Below are 22,682 nucleotides of genomic sequence, written 5' to 3'. Positions count from 1 at the left end.
TCACCTTGTTTTGTAGGGAGGTGTCGGGGATGCTGGAGGGTTTAGAGGTAACAGAGGGAGCCATGTTTCTGTCAACATAACTCAGCCACATTAAGCTTAGCGCTGCCACGGTTTGCCACTGAACTCTGGCATTTCAAGGACCTAAGCAAGGAATGGGAAGCGTTGGTAAACATATGATGGACGTCAGGAGACAACAACCTTGTGATTTGTGGAAGTCAGCCCCCAGGAAGTCTCGTAACATCAGTGCTTTAGTGGCAACTAGCACAGTTAGCACAAGGACAAGGTTAGCTGAGATCTGTTTGTCCTCGTGACAGGTTCAGGCAGGAGGTGGTGGAAAGGGAGTGCAGCATCCTGATAAGGAGCAGCTCTTTTCAAATTCAGCATGACAGCCATGGTTGGATTTAAACATTAGAAAGTAAACACAAGAGATGGATTGTGGAACCCACATAGCAGGAAATCTGTGTGATTTTTTTTTTTTTAAAGAAAAGTGTGTATGTGTGTGTAGCTGTCCAAAAATTTACATTTTAAGATTGCCCCAATTTTATAATCTCTGTGTGTTGACTGTACAGTGTACTTTGTACACTCACTGGGCACATCATTAGGTACAGTAGTGCGGTGCTCTGAACGGATAATTGGAGGTGAGCTTCCCTCCCTCCAAGACATCTACAGGAAGCGCTGCCTGAGGAAAGCGGGGAGGATCATCAAGGACTCCAGTCACCCCAGCCATAAACTGTTCAGACTGCTTCCATCAGGAAGGAGGTTCTGCAGCATCCGGTCCCGTACCAGCAGACTGAGAGACAGCTTCTTCCATCAGGCCATCAGACTGCTGAACACGTCATAGACACCTCAGCTTCACTACTGGAACTTCAACATTATGCACTCCACACTGTATATAAATGCCACTTGTTTTGCACATATTCAACTCTGTATATTCTATATATTTTATTATTATTATTATTATTATTTTTTTTACTATTTACTATTTCATTTGTAAAAATGTGTATACACACACACACACACACACACACACACACGTAGGAAAATATTTAGTATACACATCCAGAAATGCATACACTATTATATATTGTACATATATTTATTAGTTTCAGGTTGGCCATTCTTGTATTTTGCTCGTTTGTGTTGTTGTGTTTGCACATCTCTGTTGCTTGTGGGGCTCGCACACAAGAATTTCACTCGCATGTGCTGTGCCAGTGTGCCTGCACATGTGATGTGACAATAAAAGTGATTTGATTTGATTTGATTTGACACCTTGCTAGTACTGCATTGGACCAACTTTAATTTTTAGAATTGCCTTAATTCCTTGTGGCATAGTTTCAACAAGCTGCTGTAAATGTTGCATTATTGAATTGAATCTGGTGACTGTGGAGGCCACAGTGAACTCATAGTCATGTTCAAGAAAAGAGTTTGAGATGAGTGAGCTTTGTGACGAGGTTTGTTATGGACATGGTCAGCAGCAGCAATACGCAGGTAGGGTGTGGTGTTAAAATGATGCTCACTTAGTAAGTAAGTAAGTAAGTAAAATTTTATTTATATAGCACATTTCTAGATAGAGATCACAAAGTGCTTTACAAGATATAACAGATTAAAAAGACAAAATACAAACAAAGTTAGCAAAAGGCAGTTTTAAAAAGATGTGTTTTTAGCTGTTTTTTAAAAGTAATCAATGAATCAGCGGATCGTAAGTCCAGAGGAAGGGAATTCCACAGTCTGGCGGCCACAGTAGCAAAAGCTCTATCACCCCTAGTTTTCAGTCTCGTATACTGAATGACAAGTAGGCCCTGACTACTCGACCTCAGAGACCTACTAGGGGCATAGGGCTGTAAAAGTTCAATGATATATGGTGGTGCTTGTTGTTGAAGAGCCTTGAAAGTTAAAACCAAAATCTTAAGCTGGACTCTAAAGTCAACAGGAAGCCAATGTAACTGCATGAGCAACGGTGTTATATGTGAAAATTTAGAAGCTTTCGTCAAAAGTCTTGCTGCAGCATTCTGAACGATCTGCAGACGCTCCAAAGAACCTTTATTTAAACAAGTAAACAGGGAATTGCAATAGTCCAGTCGTGAAGAGATAAAAGCATGAATAACAATCTCCAGTTCGGTATAGGATATAATAGAGCTCAATTTAGAAATATTTCTTAAATGATAAAAGCAAGACCGAACAAGAGATTTAACATGACTATCTAACGTAAGAGCAGGATCAAGGATAATCCCTAAGTTCCTGACAGATGGTTTTACAAACGTTGAAAGAGGACCAAGAGCATTTATTATACTGGGTATATGTCTATCTGGGGCACATAAGAGGACTTCGGTTTTACTTTCATTTAGTTGGAGGAAGTTTTCAGCCATCCAGCCTTTAATGGTTTCCAAGCACACATTTAAAAGCCGCAGCTTAGAAGCCTCTTCCGGTTTAAAAGATATATAGAGTTGGATATCGTCTACATAACAATGGTAACAAATATCCTCAAAAGGGCTCAAAATGTGCTGAAGAGGGAGTAAATAAACTAAAAACAGTAATGGCCCTAGCACAGAGCCTTGTGGCACACCAAAAGACAGGGACGCAGAAGATGATCTATACTTAGAAACTGCCACAGAAGAATATCGTTCAGAGAGATACGAGGAGAACCATTTCAATGCAGTCCCAGAGACACCAACCCAGTGTTTCAGCCTGTTAAGTAAAATATAGTGGTCAACAGTATCAAAGGCCGCCGTAAGATCCAACATTAAGAGAACAGAACATTTACCTGCATCGCTTTGTAACAAAATGTCATTAGAAACTCTAAGAAGGGCTGTTTCAGTGGAATGAACTTTACGAAAGCCAGATTGAAATTTGTCGAAAATACTATATTTATCTAAAACTGCTGTAAGCTGCTTAGCCACGATCTTCTCTAGAATCTTAGCAATTAACGGAATTTTTGAGATCGGTCTATAATTGCTAGTGAGAGATGGGTCCAGCATAGGCTTTTTTAACAAGGGATGTATAACAGCAGTTTTAAAATAGGCAGGGACTATGCCCGAGGCCAAGGAGGTATTAATTATAGTAAGAATACAGGGACCAGTAGAGTAAAAGACATTTTTAAATAATGATGCAGGTAAAAAATCAAGAGAGCAAGAGGATAATTTTGTTGCACTAACTATTTTTCCCAGCTCTGGTAGTGAAACAGGTGAAAAACCTTCTAAAACAACAGGCCGAGCTGGCGTGGGAACAGACAGCGCAGACGCTGAAAAAGACAGGTTTTTCCTTATGTTGCTAATTTTTTCTAAAAAGAAAGCAAGAAAAGTTTCACAATCTTCAACAAAAGAAATAATAGCAGCAGGTGGAGCAGGAGTAATAATATTAGTAATAGTATCAAATAAAACTTTAGGATTACCTCTGCTCCTTGCAACCAACTGAGAAGTACTAAGAAGCCCTGTGCATGCCAAGAAAATGTCCCCACCCATCACGCCTGAAGCATTGATACGGTGCAGGATAGATACATGTTTTTGTGTAGTTTATGCCAAATTCTGACCCATCCATCCAAATTCTGCAGCAGAAATTGAAACTCATCAGACCAGAAAAGAGTTTTTGCCTGCTATTGTAAAATTTTTGTGAGCTCGTGTGAATTGGAGACTAAATTTTCTGCTCTTAGTTGACAGGAGTGTTGCCTGGTGTGCTCTTCTGCTGCTGTAACTCGTCTGCTTCAATGCTGGATGTTTTGTACACTCACAGATGCTTTATTGCATACTTTGGTTTTAATGAGTGGCTATTTAAGTTACTGTTGCCTTCCTGGTAGCCTGAAGTGTACTGGCCATTCTCCTCTGATCTCTGGCATCAACACAGCGTTTTCACCTAGAAAGCTGCAGCTCAATGGATATTTTCACCTCTTTAGTTAATTCTGTACAAAACTTAGAGATAGATATGTGGAAAACATGTAACAAATATACCACAAAACCATTTAAATCACCTTTCTTCCACAATTTGATGCTTGGTTTGAACTTCAGCAGGGCATCTTGAACATCTGTGTCTACTTGTGCAGTTAAACAGGTGTGCTGAGTGTTGAATTTTTGGATGGATCGATGGATTTCTCTTGCTGACTGCAATAATATTCATGGCATACATGCAACGTTTTGGTTTTGTATCCCAAAAAAGTTATGTGAAAAGGACCGCAACTTATTAAAGAATGAAACTAAAATATAATACCGGTTACTTTTTCCTGAAAGATTGGTAGGTAGTGAACATCCCCTTCTTAAAATTGTCTTCACTGCTTTGTCTTTATCTGATTTAAAAAAAAATAGTTATAAAAATTAGCTATAAGCTAAAAATAAAATATTGAAAAGGATCCAGAAAAGTGTAATATGTATGTAACCTGATCTGTTAAGTACCTGCTGCTTGTTGTTAAACGCCTTCCTCAGAGGCAACTGTGATAGTAAAAAGGAGTCAATTTAACATATTAACATTTTTATTACTTTGCCCTCTTCTTAGACTATGAGGGATATTCAACAATGTTCAGAGGGACCATACTGATGTATGAAAGAAGGGGCTACAATGACAAAAATTATCCTGGTTTTTAATTTTAGCATCCCATTTCTAAAAGAAAAAGACTTGAAGGGCATAATAAGTGGTGCGTGTCTCTGTATGTGCGTGTGTGTCAGCGGGAGTTGTAAAAGTTGTAAAAGGGCCTCCTACTTGTCTGGGCTAAATCTCGGTAAGACGAAAGTTAGAAAAATGACTGCAAAGTATTCCTCTGTGCTTGTTTTGAGGCTGTTTTAGTTCAACAGTTTTGCTAACAATTAGATCAGTTTATTTTGCATCCCCCTCTCTGCCCTTCACTGATGAGGAGGAGGCTCTCTCTGGCCTGCATTAATCTGACACATAGTATAACACCACTCCTCTTAGATCATTTTCACTCATTTTATTGCAAACTGTGGAGGAGGAAGATGACTGATATTCGACAACTAATTCCTGGAATCTGGACAAGCACTTCACACTTGCTTGTTTTCTCTCTCTGGGGTTGCGGAGGCTTTCTCTGGCCTGCATAAATCAAGCTCTTCTTGTTATTATATTGTGACCACGAGTATAAATTAAGATTGCTTGCTCTTGCACAGCAAACATGAACAGAAGACACAGAAAGGGAGCTTAATTTCACTTGCAAGGATAATTAACATTAATAATAAGTGGTTTACTGACATATTTCTCCTGCATATGTGGGTGATGTGGCTACTGTGGAGTGGTGCTAAAATCAAGTGTGAAAAATAAGAACAGTGCAGATGGTTTGGCATTTGCACTTGAATTCTATTTTACACATATCAAGTGGTGAATATTTGCATTTTTGAGCTACTGTTTAAGGTTGTAACACTTAGCACTTAAAGTAATATATTAAATTAAAAAGATCTGATTGTGTTTGTTTATTTATTTTTTTTGCCTTTTGGGTTCATCATAAACTATCCATATATACCTAAGATCTTAGTGACAATATCAATAATGTTTAATATTTTATCTTAACCATGTCTGTGTGATGCACAGTATGCAAATGACAACTGTAGTATGAACTGGAGCCAAACAGACTTCCTTTGCAAACATTTGTGAAACAATGGGTCATTTTAACAAACTCGCTGAATTCGAGTGCGGTATTGTGACAGGATGCCGCTGTTGCAGAAAGCCAGTTTGTGATGATTGCAAAGTGGAATCGATGAGGAACCACAACAACCCTGAAGTTACAGAGCAGGTCACTGAGCGTTGAGGCACATTTTGTGTAAAAGTCTCTGCTGACTCAATAACCGCACAGCTCCAAACCTCCTCTGGCATTAAAATCAACAGAAAAACTCTGTGCTCAGAGCCTAACGGCATTGGTCTCCATGGCCAGGCAGCTCCTGTAAATTTAGCAGGTGATCAATCCTTTGGTCGTCTTCATATTCACACAATCACAATTACAGCAGAATGGGCCTATCATATCCCCTCGTACAAACCTAGAAATAATGATCATAGCACTTCTACAAAAATTAAAATTCATTTGTCTTCATTTCATTGTGACCATTAGAATCAGACAGATGCAATGCGCCACAGTTATCAGGCGTCCATTTATTAAAATATAAAACACATTTATGCTATTTACTTGTAAATGATTATCCTGACTTGTTGGATGTTGGGATTAATTGATTGGGTTCTCTGTTCCTTTATGCTTCCAGTATAAACACCCTAAACCTGTGCTATATTAAAGAGTTCCCTTTGTGTCATGCTTGGTCATCTGAGTACCAGATAACCAAGCATGTTTGTGTAGGTCCTCAGTCATCCAGGTCATGGAAGTCTAGATAACTCATAGATAACTAGAAAAAGAGGGCAACTGGTCTTCTTTAAGTTCTAAATCAGGGGTCCCCAATCCCAGTCCACGAGGGCCGGTGTCCCTGCAGGTTTTAGATCTCACCCTGGGTCAACACACCTGAATCACATGATTAGTTCATTACCAGGCCTCTGGAGAACTTCAAGACATGTTGAGGAGGTCATTTATCCATTGAAATCAGCTGTGATGGATCAAGGAGACATCTAAAACCTGCAGGGACACCGGCCCTCGTGGACTGGGATTGGGGACCCCTGTTCTAAATCAACCTAAATAAGTACCTACTGTAAATCAGGTATTTAACTCCTTGTTGAAGTCGTCCCTTTGGGCGCGCTGCTGATCATGTGAGTCATCACATGAGCCAAGGTGTGAAAAAATCTGTGGTTCATTACCATAAGTGTAGTGACGTGACCTATTGAGCTCATCTGATTTGTTTTTAGATCTGATCTCTTGGATTTCTCCACAAACTTAAAGAAGTCCAGTTGCTTTCTTTTTTCCAGCCAACTGTAGTTACAATATCTAAAAAGTTTCTCTCTGCTATTTTAGAAGATGGCAGTGATCGGCAGTAGTAATGTCAAGAACCTTTTGATAAGACTTGATCCTGACACATATCAAAACTATACTGAAGTGGAGGATGTGGTATGGAGGATAAACTTAAGTAAATCACCTGATGTTGACAACATTACAGCAGAACTTTAAAAAAAAACTGAGAAAAAAATTCCTTGTGCATCTGGCAAGTTATAGAAAACTACACAATGTTCTACGAATCGAAAACTATAGTTAACTATCATTGTCCTAAAGAAAAATAAATTTAAGACTTTGCCAGAATTGCAGATTAATCAGCTTTATCTGTGATGCAGAGTAATTCTTTGGATTATCCTGAGTAGGCTGAAGAAGGTAGATTTAATTCTTTCAGAAGAACAGCCAAATTTAGACCAAAACAGAGGTATCACTAAGCAGATTCCCAGCATCTTTCTTGGAAAATATTGGAAAAAAGGAGATGTGACACGAAAAGATATTCATTGCCTCTTAACTTCTTTTAATTTTATTTAATTTAATAACGTTTTTGATAACTATTGTCCTTGATGTAAATATGTACAAATTGTGTATGTTTCTGTTCTGTGTCTTGTGTACTGTTTGTTTGTATATGTGTCTTTCTTGCTGCTGTTACACCCAAATTTCCCCTTGCGGGACAATTAAAGGATTAATCTATTCTATTCTATTTCACCAATTCTCCATTGGAAGATTACCCATATGCAGCCTATTCCTCACTGATAACGCTGACATTATGGGAATAAATAGAATAAAACTTACTACCAGGCTGCAAAAGGTAGTTAGTGTGTATGGAATAAAGCCAAAGGCAAAAACAACTGATTTTAGTCAAAAGCCAAAATAAATAGGAACCATCAGTCATCTGGTTAAATGTGCAGAAACTGGAAGAGATGTAGGACAGGGTTGTGTTTAATAAAAACACAAATTTTAATTGTCTGTCTTTCATGTTAGGTTAATGCCTCTCTTGTGAATGAAAGTCCGGCGTTCTGTGTCAGGGGTGGTTAATACCTTTTCACAACCTTGAAGTTAACACCCTTACCTTTGGCCTTGCTAAATTAAGGTCACCAACCCTTCAGTGATAGCACTCAACCTTGAAAATGGACGTAAGTCATGAGGTGAAAAATCACCTAATATGGATGTAATTCTCGCGGATACTTGGCTGAGTTGACAGAAACTGCAGAGTGGGGTGATAACTCCCTGTGGGTTCAATCACAATAAGCAACATATTATAACATAATTTAAGTAATATTCATTTGTGCAATTATGATTGTTCTAAGATGAAAGCGTGAAGCATTGCACAATAGTGTTTTAGCTTTATGCATAAGGAAGAGAGTCACTATTAAAGGTTTCTGGAAGGAGCTACAATATATTTTTTATATGTTTTGTTTTGGGGTTTTTAATGGGTCAACTTAGCAGATGTGTTCCCTGTGGTGTCCCTGTTTCCTGCAGCTTGGGACATGGGTGGAAGATAATAGCAATGGTGAAGTAATGTTGTGCTTGTCTTGGGATTATGGCAAGGTCGCTGTGGATGGTTTTTATTCTATGGAAATTGTTAATTTTTCTTAGTCCACGTGCACCTAAAATTCAATATTAACCCCATCCATGATGGTCAATATGGCCTAAAGATACCATGTTGTAATCAATCGGTGAGAACACGATAACAATCTACCAGAGTCAACAGAAAGCCTATTACAGCATGTTGGATGATTGTAAAACCAGATAACAACTTGCAGAGAAAGGAGTGATTATCTGGATGTGGCATGATGCTAACCTGCAGGGTAATAGACCTGGATGACCCTTCCAGGACTGTAAGATAACCTCTCATGAAGCCAGGGACATCCCCTGAAAATGAAAGCCCTCTCATTGATTAAACAATGGAAGCTTCTATGGGCTCTTCATAAAAAATGCAATTATATCTAATGGCTTTTACTGTGCAGTAGTGAATAATGCCGATGTAAGAGGCTCGACTGTGCCAGGATTTGTGTGATACAATGTTAGAACTCACCTTAAAACCTTTTTTATCCCAATAAATGTGGAGGAAGGTTATGGATGCGATGAATGGTTGGTTAATGGAGGGAGGGGGGTGAATGCGTGTATGAGCTGATACCAGAACAGTGCCCGAGGGGAACAGTTTCCAGAAGCTTGCAATAAGAGAGGAATTCTAAATAGGGCAAATTCACAAGTTATAGAGAATAATAAACATTCTTCATGTGGAAATCGCTTGAAGAATTGTCTTTTAAACCACACTTTTTTTGGTCCAAGAGAGAGTTACAAGCAGAGTTCATGAGTGGGGTTCACTGGATGTATGTGTCAAGCTTGCATGGTTGCTCAGTAAAATTGCTATTCTGTCTCTGTTTATACAGGGCACTGTTAATGCAGATGAAAACAGATGTAATGGTCATATTTGTTGGCCATTTCAATGAAGACGAGTGCTACAACATAGGTATCATCATAATTATTCATAAGTAGCTGTAAAGTTTTGTGGTTGTGTCTCCCAAGTGCAGGAAAAAAAAGTTATTTAAGATGGGCAGTCACCATGAGGGAGCTTGTTATGGCCGCTGTGCCCCTTCAGCTACATCTTGGTACCGCGACAGGGTTCATTACCAGAGAAGATGGCGTGCAAGTAATCTCAACACTTAGCCCTCAAGAGAGCCCCATTCACTAGAAACTCAGGGGCACAAATTTCACATCTGACTGGATACATGGGTACTGTATAATGCCCTCCCATTCGGAAACTGAAATCATTCAAAGTGTAGTTTTGCAGTGGAGCCAGGGCCCGGTCAACATATTCCCAAAGGCTTGCTGAAAAGAGGCGACAACTGAAGTAATAACTGCACATGTGAAATATTACTACAAGCTGTACTGCACAACCAACCTCTAGATGCTACATGCTAGTTCATAACACAGAATAATTTATCCATGATTGGTGTTGTTGCAATACTTAAATCTTTGCTTAATAGATCTTTGCCCCAAAATTGAGGTATAATTCTGCGGTTTTCTCATATTTTTTTACTGAATTAGCTCTTCATCACATATTAATTTTCAGATACTAAGTTTATGATAATTGCATTTTTAAAATAACACTAATCAAACACAGCAGTGTGCCTGTTTGCCATATTAAAAAGCTATGCTGTTACGAACAGACTTTTTTTTATTGTTAAATGAGAAACAGATTAAAACGAGAACTTATTACCAAGGAAAACCTATTGAAGCACAGCAGGACCGCCAGCTTACTGGAGCTGCAGATGGTTGGAAACACACATTCAGTCCTGCTGCCTCTTTGTCGTCACTGTTGTCTTTATATAAAAGATGGCCATTGCCTCTGAGGCTGAAAGGTAAAGCCATTGTGGAAGTGCTATAAACGTGCAGTCTTTCTCAAGGTAAGCATGGCACGACTCTACAGCTCACTTGACTGATGACCTTTAAGGGTGTGGCTACATTATGGTTGATTTTGGTGCTGTGTGATCATGCAGCGTCTCCTGGTTTCTCATTTGTAGGGTCTGGTTTCAAAAACCCAAGATGGTAAGGACTTCAAATGGTCATGTCTGTTGTTTATATACAGTCTATGATGCTTACAGTTTCCGCATATGTTGTCTTGTGCAGTTTTGCATTCCATAGAAATATTTTTCTGGCACTACATAGAACATAGTTTTGCATTTTAAGATGACTGACTGCAGCGCTGCAATCACGGTATGCTTGAGTAACTGTATCAAAGCTGGAATAAACTTTCTGCTGGGGATCCAGCGGCTCAGTGTGTTAAGCACAACCCGACACTCTAAGGGTTATGATTCTGATTCATGCCGCAGCCAGCCATGCTGAAGTGTGTGCACCATACTGCCATTATTCATCAGCTTATGTACCTCGGGGACAAGCCCCTGCAGCACTTACACTAAAGTATGCGGCTCCAGCAGAATTAAGAAACTCTGAGACTTTCTTGCCTTTACCTTTAGCCAAGTCTTGGTCATTCTTGAGCATGAATAATGGAGTGTGAGCAAAGTGAGAGTGAGGTGGTAGCAAGGGCACAGAAATGGAGAGGACACACTCATAGATGGCCTCTCTTTGTGTTTGTGCTTCCTCTACTGGGCACCAAGCTGTTGCTCTGGGGTGGGCAGATACTGTATTTATTCCACCTGTATTCCACTTTTAAAGCTCTGTTAAAGACGAGTAAGAACGGGCAGAGGTGATCTCTTTAAAGAAATCCCGTACATGTCAATAAAGTGCTACATCATGTCTGTTTGAAATGTGAAAATTTCAGGTGTTGTGGTTGTGTTGTGAAAGGCTGATTGCGTAGGCGGATCCAGCCACATGCAGTGGGGTTTTGCTTTCTCTTATTGTTCTGCATTTCTGTTGCCTGGCAAGACTGACAACTTGGCAACTACAGAAATTGATTGAAGTTGAAGCTGGAGAGGTAATTTTCACACTTCGGTGCCACATGGAAACAAAAGAGCACAATTCTGGGAGCTCTACTTAAGCACACTGCAGACACAGGTGTTTACTATGCTCACAATTTTACTCGCAACTAAACTAAAATGGGACTGCAGGAAATGTCATGTGCAGCCACTTGATTGTATAGCCACAAGTATCTGATTACACATGCACACACTGAGTGAATGTTGAACATCTATTTCCAGACCTATGGGCAGTAAGATTCTGCTATAACTGCAGCCACAGATGGAAGGATTTGTTCCCCTTCAAATTCAAAAGCATTGGCCCGACACTGATTCTGGATGGTTCAGGTATTGAACTGGTGCTGAAAACCTTGACTGGCCAGCACAGAAATAAAAAAATAATCTTTATGGACCTTCTTTATGGTGCCAGCAAGTTGGAAACATCTTTTTTTTTTAATGGAATTACTTAGAAGAGCCATAAAACTTTCCTTGACTGAAACAAAAAGGGCCAGATCAAGAAAAAAGACCACAAGACTGCTTTGATGGCTATTTTAGTGCATCTTTCTATTCTTATTGCTTATAAGTTTGTTGCAGTTGTTGTAGTTTTGGTTTTTTTTACTTTGCTTTATTTACTCTTTTTATCAAGTCGAAGGAGAGGATTGCACAGCAGTTCTCAATACTCTAAAAGAAACTATTTAACTGCCCTGCTAGGGATGAATACAGTTAACTGCAGTTCAATAAATGTAGTTCACTTAAACTGGAAAAAAAAAGCTTTGGAAAAACGATAATGTTTTCAAGCCATGATCCAGAAGACAAACCTGCACTGCTGGCACTATTAAGTTTAGCTCAGCAGAAAAAAAGTTAGTTGGCAATAATGTTATCTTAACTATACATTATAGTGAAGCTACAGTCATTACAATACAGTAGACTTGGAGGTCAGCTAAGTGGCTCCGTTTTTATTGTTTTTGGCTGGTCTGTGTGCAGTGTAACTGTAATACAACATAGCTCTAGACTAGTAAGTATGCAGAGATTACGTTACCATTTTCACACATGAACTTCAGGCAATTTCAGGAGAATCTGGTGAGGACATTGTCCCAGTTACCCTTCCTCACATGCAGTACCCAACGTAAGATTGTGCTCCTCAGACAGGTTCTCACTGCTAGAAATACTCCACTTGTAGGTTTGCAGGTGTAAGAACTCATAACATGCACTGGCTCGCTTTGAATTCAGCAGAAAATTACATTCACCATGCTCACACAGACTTTGTTGCTGGGAATTGGAAGGGTGAAGACTGTTTAATATCTGATTTGACTGAGTCAGACATTTGCATACTTGCATATAGCTCCTCTGATCAGTGTTTAGAGAAATTCTGCACTATGGTGTGTGTGAAAGTGACCCTTTTGATCTATATATTGGTAAGGATATCTTTTTCCCCTCCAAATTCTGACTGCAGGGACATGCTATGGGAATACTGACATGCTTGTAAATGAGTGTGAATGACAGTCAGTCCTCCCAGCTTTTCATATCTCATTCCACCCACTTGATGGGAAATATTGGACTAAAACTCCTGCTGTGCTCTTGGGATGTCTTGTTGAGTGTTTTCAGTGTTTATCTGTCTTACTCTCTGTCTCAGCATAAAGGATATCCGGCTTATTCATCTGTCATTCAGTTTTTCCTCTGATTCTACATTTTGTAGTTCAATATTCCTGTATTTTTGTCCACCGGCCCAATACTTCATAAAAGAAAGGTTTTATCTTTCTTCTTTCTTTCTCCCCCCACTGTATTATGCTGTACCGTGTTTACATGTATAAACATCCCATTCTCCTTGTTGAAAGGCACTGTGTTATTGCTGGTGACCAAAAAAAACAGATTTTAATTAAGTTTGATATAATTAGTTCCATCCATGTGGACATCTCAACATTTACGTTCATCTCTCTCAAACATGAATGCAACATTTGAAGGGTGCACAATTATTTCCAATCAAAAATCCCTCGTTGTCCAACTAGCATGATGAATGGGTGAATAAAACTGTAGATCGTAAACTGTGTCAAATTCTAAGGTTGAATTCCACTTCACTGTCCTATTTATATTGACAAGCAGCCACTGAAGCTACACTACTAAACACTCATGCCCCTATATTGGTAAGGGCAAGCTGGCAGGAGCATGTGTGAAAATGGCCCAAGGCAGTGAGTGCCCCTTACCCACCTTGAAGAGTGAGACGCTTTGACAACTCGAAGGCCTGAACGCACTGAATCCCCTTTGAAATGTTGTTGTTTGAGGCGGCTAAACGCTGAGGGTCAGTGGGGTGGCCACAGGGGAAGTGAAGAAGAAACAGAAAGGGAATGTTAGTATTCAGTAACACATCGTGTTAGTGTCAGCGCTGTACTTCTGTGAATGAGTGACAGAGCTGCACTTAAGGTCTAACCATCACTCTGTCTGGCTGTCTGTTTATCTAGCTCGCTGTCAGTACGTATCCGTCATTGACACAAGATTTGGCTCGACCACTTTCATGACGCAAAAAATATCTGGAGTACAGGAAACATACACTTACAGGCAGAGATGGGCAGTAATCTGATTACTTTTTTCAGGTAACGAGTAAAGTAAGGGATTACTGTTGCAAAAACGGTAATTAGATTACCGCTACTTTCCCGTAGGAACGCTGTGTTACTGCGTTACTAAAACTGTGATTTTTTTGCGAGAATGTGTCATGACAGTGACGTTAGCAAGTGCAACGTTCGTGACAACAGCTGTGTGCAGATCAACAGTGGATCATATATCGATTGTGGGAGAGAGTATGAGCGTGCAGCGTTTAAAGCGTGGAAGTACTGACCTTACTTTGAGTTTGATTCCATAAAAAGTGACAAAAACATTAGTGTCCGTTGTGCGTGGGAAGAAAACTTCTTTTTACAGCGAAAAAAACCCTAAACTTCCAAGCAAGCACTGAGTGCGCAATGACGTAATGGGAAACTCACAGAGAAACTCGCGGATTCTTCCACTGACCGCTGCGGCACACCTGCACCAGGGCAAACCTCCGCCTACGCCACTCCTGCTTTACAGGTGAAAATAGAGCAACAGGCCTGCTAGTCCTTTGATGTTATTTATTTTCTGCTGTGTTTTACTTGCATCTATTTGAAAGACTGAGTGTAAACACAAAAAATATATATATATTTTATGTGCTGGAATGTGCAGAAAATAGGTTTAAATGTTAAACAAATTTCTTCCAGTCAGAGAATGTTGCATATAATTACATTTTTGCTTGATGCATAAAGTTAAAAGGTTAAAACTGATAAAACAAGATTTAAAAAGAGACTTTTCCATTTGATTACATTTTGTATGATGGATTATGCAGAAAAAGTAGAATTGGGCTGAAAGATCTATCGCTTTATCACCTATTCAGGTTGTAAATCGTGTTTTTAAAAAGTAACTAAGTAACTAAGTAATTAATTACTTTTGAAAATAAGTAATCAGTAAAGTAACAGGATTACTTTTTTGGGGGAGTAATCGGTAATTAGTTACTGATTACTTTTTTCAAGTAACTTGACCAACACTGCTTACAGGACAGTTTTCAAAGGAGCTGGCATGCGAAAGGTGGGGCCAGGTTTCACAAAGAGCTCACCCGAAACCCTGGCTGATTGGGACCCACACCCAGTTTCACACCTTGGCTCAGGCGATTAGAGGATCATCAGGAGGTCCTTTTGTCCCTCTGTGGGGGAAACTCCCACTAGGTTTATATCTGGGACTCTCCACCATTTGACCTTAGAACTGAAGAAGCTTCTCGGATGAGAGGTGAAACGTCTTCAAGCAACTTAAAGAAGTCCAGACGCTTTTCTTTGCAAGCTCCTTTGACTACAATGACCTGGATGACTGAGAACCTTCACAGACATACAGGACAGTTTGTTAGGTGTACCTATTCAGCTGCTCATTAACATGGAATTCTCATCAACCAATCACGTGGCAGCAAGTAGACATGGTCATGAAAACTTGAAGTTCAAACTGAGCATCAGAATGGGGAAGGAAAGGTGATTTAAAGAGACCTTGAATGTGGCGTGGTCGTTAATGCCAGACGGTTTATCTTAGCAAACAAACACAATGATGGCTAACATTATTATAAAGCTTAACAGTGTAACTTTAAGCCCCTCTATGGTTCTATAAGAGAACTAAGTGTTCTACCCACCAAAGATAAGATGCTTTATGGAATTATAAGATAGGGCAGGTTGCCATTTTGCAAAGAACCTCTTCATGCTACTTTTAACTGTATGTGTAATCTTTTCCGTTTTTAAAAAAAGACAGAACATCTCTGAGCCACTGAATTTTCTGGATTTCCAATAGCAGAACATGTCTCGCCAACAATGAAGTAATTGATAAAATAAATCAATGTTTATTTGTCCACTGGGAGCCCAACTATTGGAATCTGAGGAGAAATTGAAGAGTTAGTTGTAGTAGGCGTGTGGTCTTCTGGGCATTTTTGCGACATAGCTCTCTCAAAATAGAAATAAAACACAAGTAAAGTTACAGAAAGGAGCACTACACTTGTCAAATACATGAATATTGTTTCTAACCATGTCGATTTAATTCAATTTTATTTATATAGTGCCGATTCAAGTTTAAATAATCTTGTTTCTTTAACATGACAGTACGTCCACTACTCACATGGCCTCCACAGGCACCAGATTTCAATCCAACAGAGTACATTTGGATGTGTCAAAATGGGAGATTCACATCATGGATGTGTAGCATATGTGGGATGTTATCATTATCAATATGGACCAGAGTGTTTTCCAGTTTGAAGACAAAAGTGGGTCCAACTTGATACTAACAAAGTGTACCTGTAACAAAGTAGCTGCTAAATCTATGAATGCTTTTATATCGGTCTGTTCTACTGTTTTAAGTGTCATTGTTGATTTTGAGGTTTTTATCACATTTTTTGTTTTTAAATAAGTTTGAAAAAGTCAAATTCAAATGCAATCATGATTCCACACATCTCTGTTTCTGCAAATGTTAAGAACTGGGGCGCTAAAGAAGAAGTCTAACAGTTTTGGGAAGTCTGCAGTTTTCTCAGTATGCTGCACAGATCTGATGTTTTTGTCTGCCAGTGTTTTTCCAGTGAAGTGGGAGTGTGAGTGACAGATAAATCATATGCTTCATGTATGTCCACATTAATTTTCAATGTCTGTTTCCATTGCACTTTTTCACATTTTGTTTTTATTGCTAAACCAACTTACCCACCTCTGCCAAGTGAAAAAGCTGCCGTATTTTCATGATTGGATACTGGACTTTGCTGTGGGCTGAAAAAGCTGTGTACAGTCTTTCTGCCCCGAGCCAAGCGTTTGCTCTCAATAGCTCAAAAAGGACTCAGGACTGTTCTACTATGAAAATGGCAGGTGCTTCAGGACTGTTTCTCAGGTCGCTCCACATAAATTTCTCTGTTGTTTATGCATCGAATGATCTTATTTACATACCACTCTTGACTCTTTTTAAAAATAAATAAAGTTAATGTCCAAACCTGCTAAAAAGATTAGCACATGCATATGCAAGAAATAAAGAGATATGCAGAGGTTCCCTTTGAAAATTGACTCAATTGATTGGAAAAATTAAAAAAATATATTTTTAAAGTATGCAGCTGCTGGCACCAAAGTGCTGTTGAGAGAAAGCTAGTAATTACATACAGGTCATGGTGATGAAAAAGTCTATCAAAAAATACATGAATAAATACATACATATACTGCAAATATCTTTTGCTGTCTAAATTTGTACACGATATCTTTCCAGCAGCCTTCTTATTGGGTTTGTAGGACACGCATTTTATGAATGAAAGGGTTAGTCAGCCACATGGGGTTTTTATCCACAATCGTAAATAGCTGTCTAGTTACAGCAATAGATTAAAAAAAAGATCTCTAAAGGCTGTGATCTGGGTTATGATCTGCTGCCCTAGTTCTTGTCCGAGTCCTATTAAATATTTTACAGATTATATATAGTTGATACTGTTTCCATTCCATACTCTAAGAAAAATACCCTATTATTTGGTCACCAGCTGTGTTAAATTAAGTGGCTGGTTGAAAAATCAGATGGTAATTTAAAGTAACACATGGATGAACAGGAAATGTATTATTGGTTGACCTGGACATGATCAAACATAGTGATTCAAACATGGTGAACGTTGAAACAAAAGGCAATGACAGTATTTTCTTTTGCTAATTTTCCAACACTGCGGTGACGGGTAGCTGATAGTGTCGACCTTCCAGAGTGCTTTTGTAACAGCATGGTGGCTGTATTTGCTTAGCAACAAAGGTTAGCTCAGCTTAAAAAAATATATAAATGCTTATTTATATTTTTATTTTAAAGAACACTGGGTCAAAGTGGCACTTCTGCACAGCACAATGCCTACTATGGTTACTCTCTCACTGTGAGAAGCGAGAATGGCATCAGGGAATTTATTTTCCATGTCCAGCATGAAGAGAAAGTGCTGTAGGCCATACCAGCATTAGCTCACAGAACCATGGTAAACCTTGTGGTGAATGACCAAGCCTACCCTAAAAGCTATCAGCTAAAGAGGTGTAATTGTATTAAGTCATGACATTTGCTTTTTTTATGTTTAGCTTTTCAAGCGTATTTACCAATAACAAGAATAAGATGTCTAATGAGGTGCATTAGGTAAATTAAGTTTTTAGATAAAAGTTCCTTATCTATGTGTCCACTAAGGCTGTTGGGAGGGTGGCATTCATCCTGGATGCATCGCTTGTCTATTGTAGGGCATACAGAGAGGGAGACAACCATCCACACTCATATCTATGTGCAATTTAAAATCACCAGTTAACCTAAGAAACACAGGTTCCATTGTGTGGTGGTTTACACATTTGCCTTACCAGCAAAAGATCCCTAGAATGGCATCTGCCAAATCAAATATGCAGCGCTACCTTCTGTGGCGTCTGTTTGTGATAAAGGGAGCAGCAGAAAGGTTAACGAAAAAACAAAAGATACTAATATGGATGCCTTTGGATTGTGGGGGGGGGACTGAAGCACCCCGAGAAAACAGATAAACTCTACCAGCTCCAGCCGACTGATTGTTTTCCTTGCTGTGATGTGCCAGTGTTTACCACTCAATGGTAAAAATAAATAAATAAAAATTATACACAAAAACATGTGAAAATTGCCTCAAGGCATAGGTCTGGCAGAGGGTCAACTAAATCAGGCAACCCACTGAGCTTGAAACCCTGCATTTCTTTATATGGAGTTTCTCTATTTTCATTGTTTGGTTTTGTTTTTGTATTTTTATATAGGAAGGATGAAGCAAAATAAAACTTACTTTTACTTATGCTGCTTACAAAATCTATCATGTGCAGTATTAGCACTGTTTTCCATCTCCAGTATTAAGAAGGCTCAGTGATTTCTTATGGTTTAATGTTCTAATTCATAAAGCGATTATTTGTTGTGAGGGGTCTGTTTTTGCCATTTATGCTGTTATGGTTTCATGGCTTCGTTTTTTATTCAGTTAAAAGTGGCACAGGTGTTGTTATCCAGGCTTTTTCTCAGTGGCAAAAGCAGATGTCCTTGTAGATTTAGCTGAATAATATGTGGATGTCTGTGTGTATCTTATATCTCTGTAGTTCGAGATATTTGACATTTTCAGATCTGATTAACCTTTCTCTCTTTTTGCTGTTGTCTTTACATTTCATTAACATTTAACAGTTTCACAGTTGAGGAGAGGAATACTGCGGTAATAGCTCGGTATAGTTTTAAATGCTGTATTGTCAGGGTTTATTTGTGCACACATGGATGCATGTATCGAACATTTTATTTATTCCACGCTGTGTTTATTCTGTCTAGCTGGTCCTGCTGTAACTACATGGATATCCGTGACACTGTTTAATCGTATTAATATCCCCACGTTATTGCATTTCTTTATTAGCAAACAAAGATAGTTAATTTATTGAGATTCAGAGTCTGATGTAGCCGTTGTGCTGGATTATGGCTGTCTTATTGGAAAATGAAAACTGTCTCTCACATTGTCTCTAGCAGTTGTTGGTGCACTTATTTCATGTAGCTTTCATTTTGACACCCTTCAGGATGCTGCGCAGAAATTTAGCATATTGAGTCTATTAAACCAATGAAATATTCTGTCACTCAAGCGAATATAAACAAACACGCCTTCCTACACAAACACATAGTGGCTACAGTGCAGCCATCAATGCTGTAGATGTACTACAGGCACAGAAACAGTCTAAAGGAATATTCTGCTTCCTCATATAAAACTATAATGTGAATTATGAATGCCACTTACTTCTTTGAAAATAGTTCAGCTCATTCCCTTTCTGCCTGCTGCTTGCTTCCAGCTTGGAATTAAACTTTCATATCTGTTTTGAACTGTTAGGGAGTGCGCTCTTTCTTCTGCCAACCTCTGCACTGAACCCTCGCTAGATTTATTGGAAATGTGACACACCTCTAAGGCAACCTGTTTGCTGACAAAATTTCTCAAAATGTGTTCCTGTTATTTTTTTTCTTTTTCTTTTTTGGTGAAGCTGCTTCTATGTCTCTCTGTACTCAGTCAAACGGGTAAAGCAAACTAATGTGGTGTTTATTGCTAGTCACTATATGAGGCTCAGAATTAGAGAAAATACTACAGTTAATGTTAACACTCCTATCTAACCTGAGGCCATGATAGAGTTCCTTTGCAGGGTAGTTTTGTGGCAGAGTCGAAAATGAAATCTCTTGGAAGAGAGGGGATACTTATTGGCATTCCGTGTGCAACGCCTTGCTCCCTGTTTCTTGCCAGTGGCCAGCACCCAGTGTCTCAGTAGTCCTATATTCCAGACCCGAGTGTGCTCTCTGCCGATAATAAACAACCGAACAACCACGCTGGAGTCATAGAGGTTTACTGACTTACAATCCGACCACCTTGCTCTGTCTATCTCGCTCAACGGTTGGGTGCAACCTTTGCTTTATGTTCAGTGTTGACATGTTTTAAAACCCCTGCTGTTTCTGCTTTGCTCCCAGGTCTGAATGTCATTGGGCTTGTTTAAAAAAAAAAAAGAGAGGGGGGTGGGACTGGTTAGACTGAGGGAGGGACGGGATCTTTGGCATTTGGCCCAATGTCAATAAAGGATTAAACTCCAAAAGACATCTGTTAAATGATGTGTCTTTTTTCAGCTTCTTATCAAATCTCCTTCTGTCCACTGGGGAGCAGTTTCTGACCCTGTCTCATGTATTGTAGGTTTCACCCGTGTGAGGAGATTGCTGCTGCTGCTGCTGCTTCTGTCCTTCCTCCACACCCAGGCCTCCCCCCCTCCTCCCTCTTCACCAGAGCAGGGCAGCCACGGAAGGCTTGGCTCGATTTCAGGGAGGCTCAGATCCTGCAGCCACGTCAATCACGTCTTCACCGCTGGGTAACTATCAAGCATGCTATGAAACTACTGCTGCCTTTGAATTTTTCTGGCATGAGAAGCACAGACATTTGAGATTATGTAGTCTTGTTTTTGGAATTGTTTTTTATGCTTGTTTGTTACTTCTGGAGTCGGTCATGTGTGCATTTCTCATGTAAAGAGGCATTTTCTCCATCCAAGCGTGCAATAAACACACACACTTGCTCTCAACCGCACAAACAGAGATGCCAGAGGGTACAGGAGATATCTTTAGGCGGTTGATAATTTATTTATTTGTTTTTTTTAATTTAATCCTATTGACTAGTTTGACGGGGTGCCATGGTGATGCACTGTCACAGCAACAAGGTTCTGGGTTTAAGCCTGATGGTTAACTGGGCCTTTTTGTGTGGACTTTCTATGTTCTTCTTGTGTTTTTTCAGGGTACTCTGGCTTCTTCCTGCAGTACAGAGGTGCATAGTAGGTAGGTTAACTGGTAATTCTGAATTGGCCGTAAATGTGAGCGTGAGCCTACAGGTTAGGCTGTGTCCTTGTGTTACAGTAGCTCTGGGAGGGACTGGCACTTTGTCTAGGGGTTACATTGCCTCTTGCCCAACGGCAGCTGGCACAGGCTTTAGGTGCTTGCAACCCTCTACAGCAGGGTTATTAACCATGCAGCACACTGAATAGCTTTCCAAAGTGTAACAATTGTAAAGAAGAAGGGAGAAGCCTTGGAATATTTCACTGTATTTTGCAAAAGGTAGCACTATTTTGCCAGTTGTCAAGAGTGGTTGTCTGAATTGTTGATTTCATGTAGGCCAGAGGTTTGAATCATTGTCAATTTAACAACCTTCTGTCCAGCCGGTACCTCATAGGTTTAAAACAGAAATTCTTCTATAGATACTGAAGTTGTTGCTGCAGGGCAGTGATTTAACTGAAAAATGACATAGGCACTAAACAACCTTGCTTTTCTACAGGAATATAACAAGAATGCAACTAGTTGGCAACCATTTGTGTCGTGTCCCCTGTTTCTGTCGTATTTCAATCTCGTGTGACTAAATAATTAGTAAAATTGCTCATGGCCTGCCATGCCACACCAAAGTTAGATTACTAAACCAAGAGCTTTGTGCAACCATTAATTTGATAGATGACAGCAGTATTTGTCCGTGATTATAGAAAACTGACACTTACGAATGTTTTATAGGTTATTATATGGGTGGCTGTAGCTCAGGTGGCAGAGCAGGTCAGCCACTAACCAGAAGGTCGGTGGTTCGATCCCAGGCTGCCTCCTAGCTGCATGCCAAATATCCTTGGGCAAGATACTAACCCCGTGTTTGCCTACTGGTGGTGGTCAGGCAGCCTCGCCGGACAACTGTCAGTGTGCCCCAGGGCAGCTGTGGCTACCATGTAGCTGCCATCACCAGTGTGTGAATGTGTGTGGGTGAATGACTGAATGTAGTGTAAAGCACTTTGGGGTCCTTAGGGACTGAGTAAAGCGCTATACAAATGCAGGCCATTTATTATGCAGTGGTGGCCATAGACTACTACAGTCGTCACATTGTCTTTGGACAATATATTAGTGCTCTGTTTATAGCTTGCTCTGTTAGAAAAAAAAATTTGGATACATATTTATGTCACAGTTATACTTTAGTAATTTTCGGCTAGTGTCCACTGAGTTCTGAGGTCTGCTGGTGACCTCGCTACCCTGTCTCAGTTGACACGTTGAACTAGTTCTGCATAATACGTCTCTAAACTTCCATTTTTGCCCATTATTTTAACTTTCTAAATTCAGATTTGTACATATTCTACTGAATTCTTCAGGTAAATAGTGAAAAAAAAAAAAGACAAATGAATGCACATTTCCAATGTGTGGTGTTATGCAAATGTTGGGTGCATCAAGACGAACAGCTGGCTGAGCTAATTCTCCAGGTGGGTGCCGTTAAACCATTATACACAAATTAAATGTAGTTAAAAAAAGAAGATGAATGGACATGGAGTTTGTTAATAGTTTAATGCATCTGTTCTCATCTCCTTTTTTGTTTCCATTTCCCCCTTTTT

General features: G+C 39.5%; 1 protein-coding gene across 3 annotated transcripts in view; it reads left to right on the top strand.

Moving 5' to 3' along the window:
* The window catches only part of drp2 (dystrophin related protein 2), a 176,026-nt gene that overhangs the window by 42,923 nt on the left and 110,421 nt on the right, over window positions 1–22,682 (top strand). For all 3 annotated transcript variants that reach the window (XM_080308321.1, XM_080308312.1, XM_080308322.1), the window contains exon 2: window positions 20,480–20,651. The gene's annotated coding sequence lies outside the window, so the exon portion shown is untranslated. The remainder of the gene's footprint in view (window positions 1–20,479; window positions 20,652–22,682) is intronic.

The sequence above is a fragment of the Astatotilapia calliptera genome, chromosome 2, assembly GCF_964374335.1.
Source record: "Astatotilapia calliptera chromosome 2, fAstCal68.1, whole genome shotgun sequence".
NCBI lineage: Eukaryota > Metazoa > Chordata > Actinopteri > Cichliformes > Cichlidae > Astatotilapia > Astatotilapia calliptera.
Note: the sequence above shows the minus strand (reverse complement) of the source record. Positions and strands in the feature narration are given on the sequence as shown.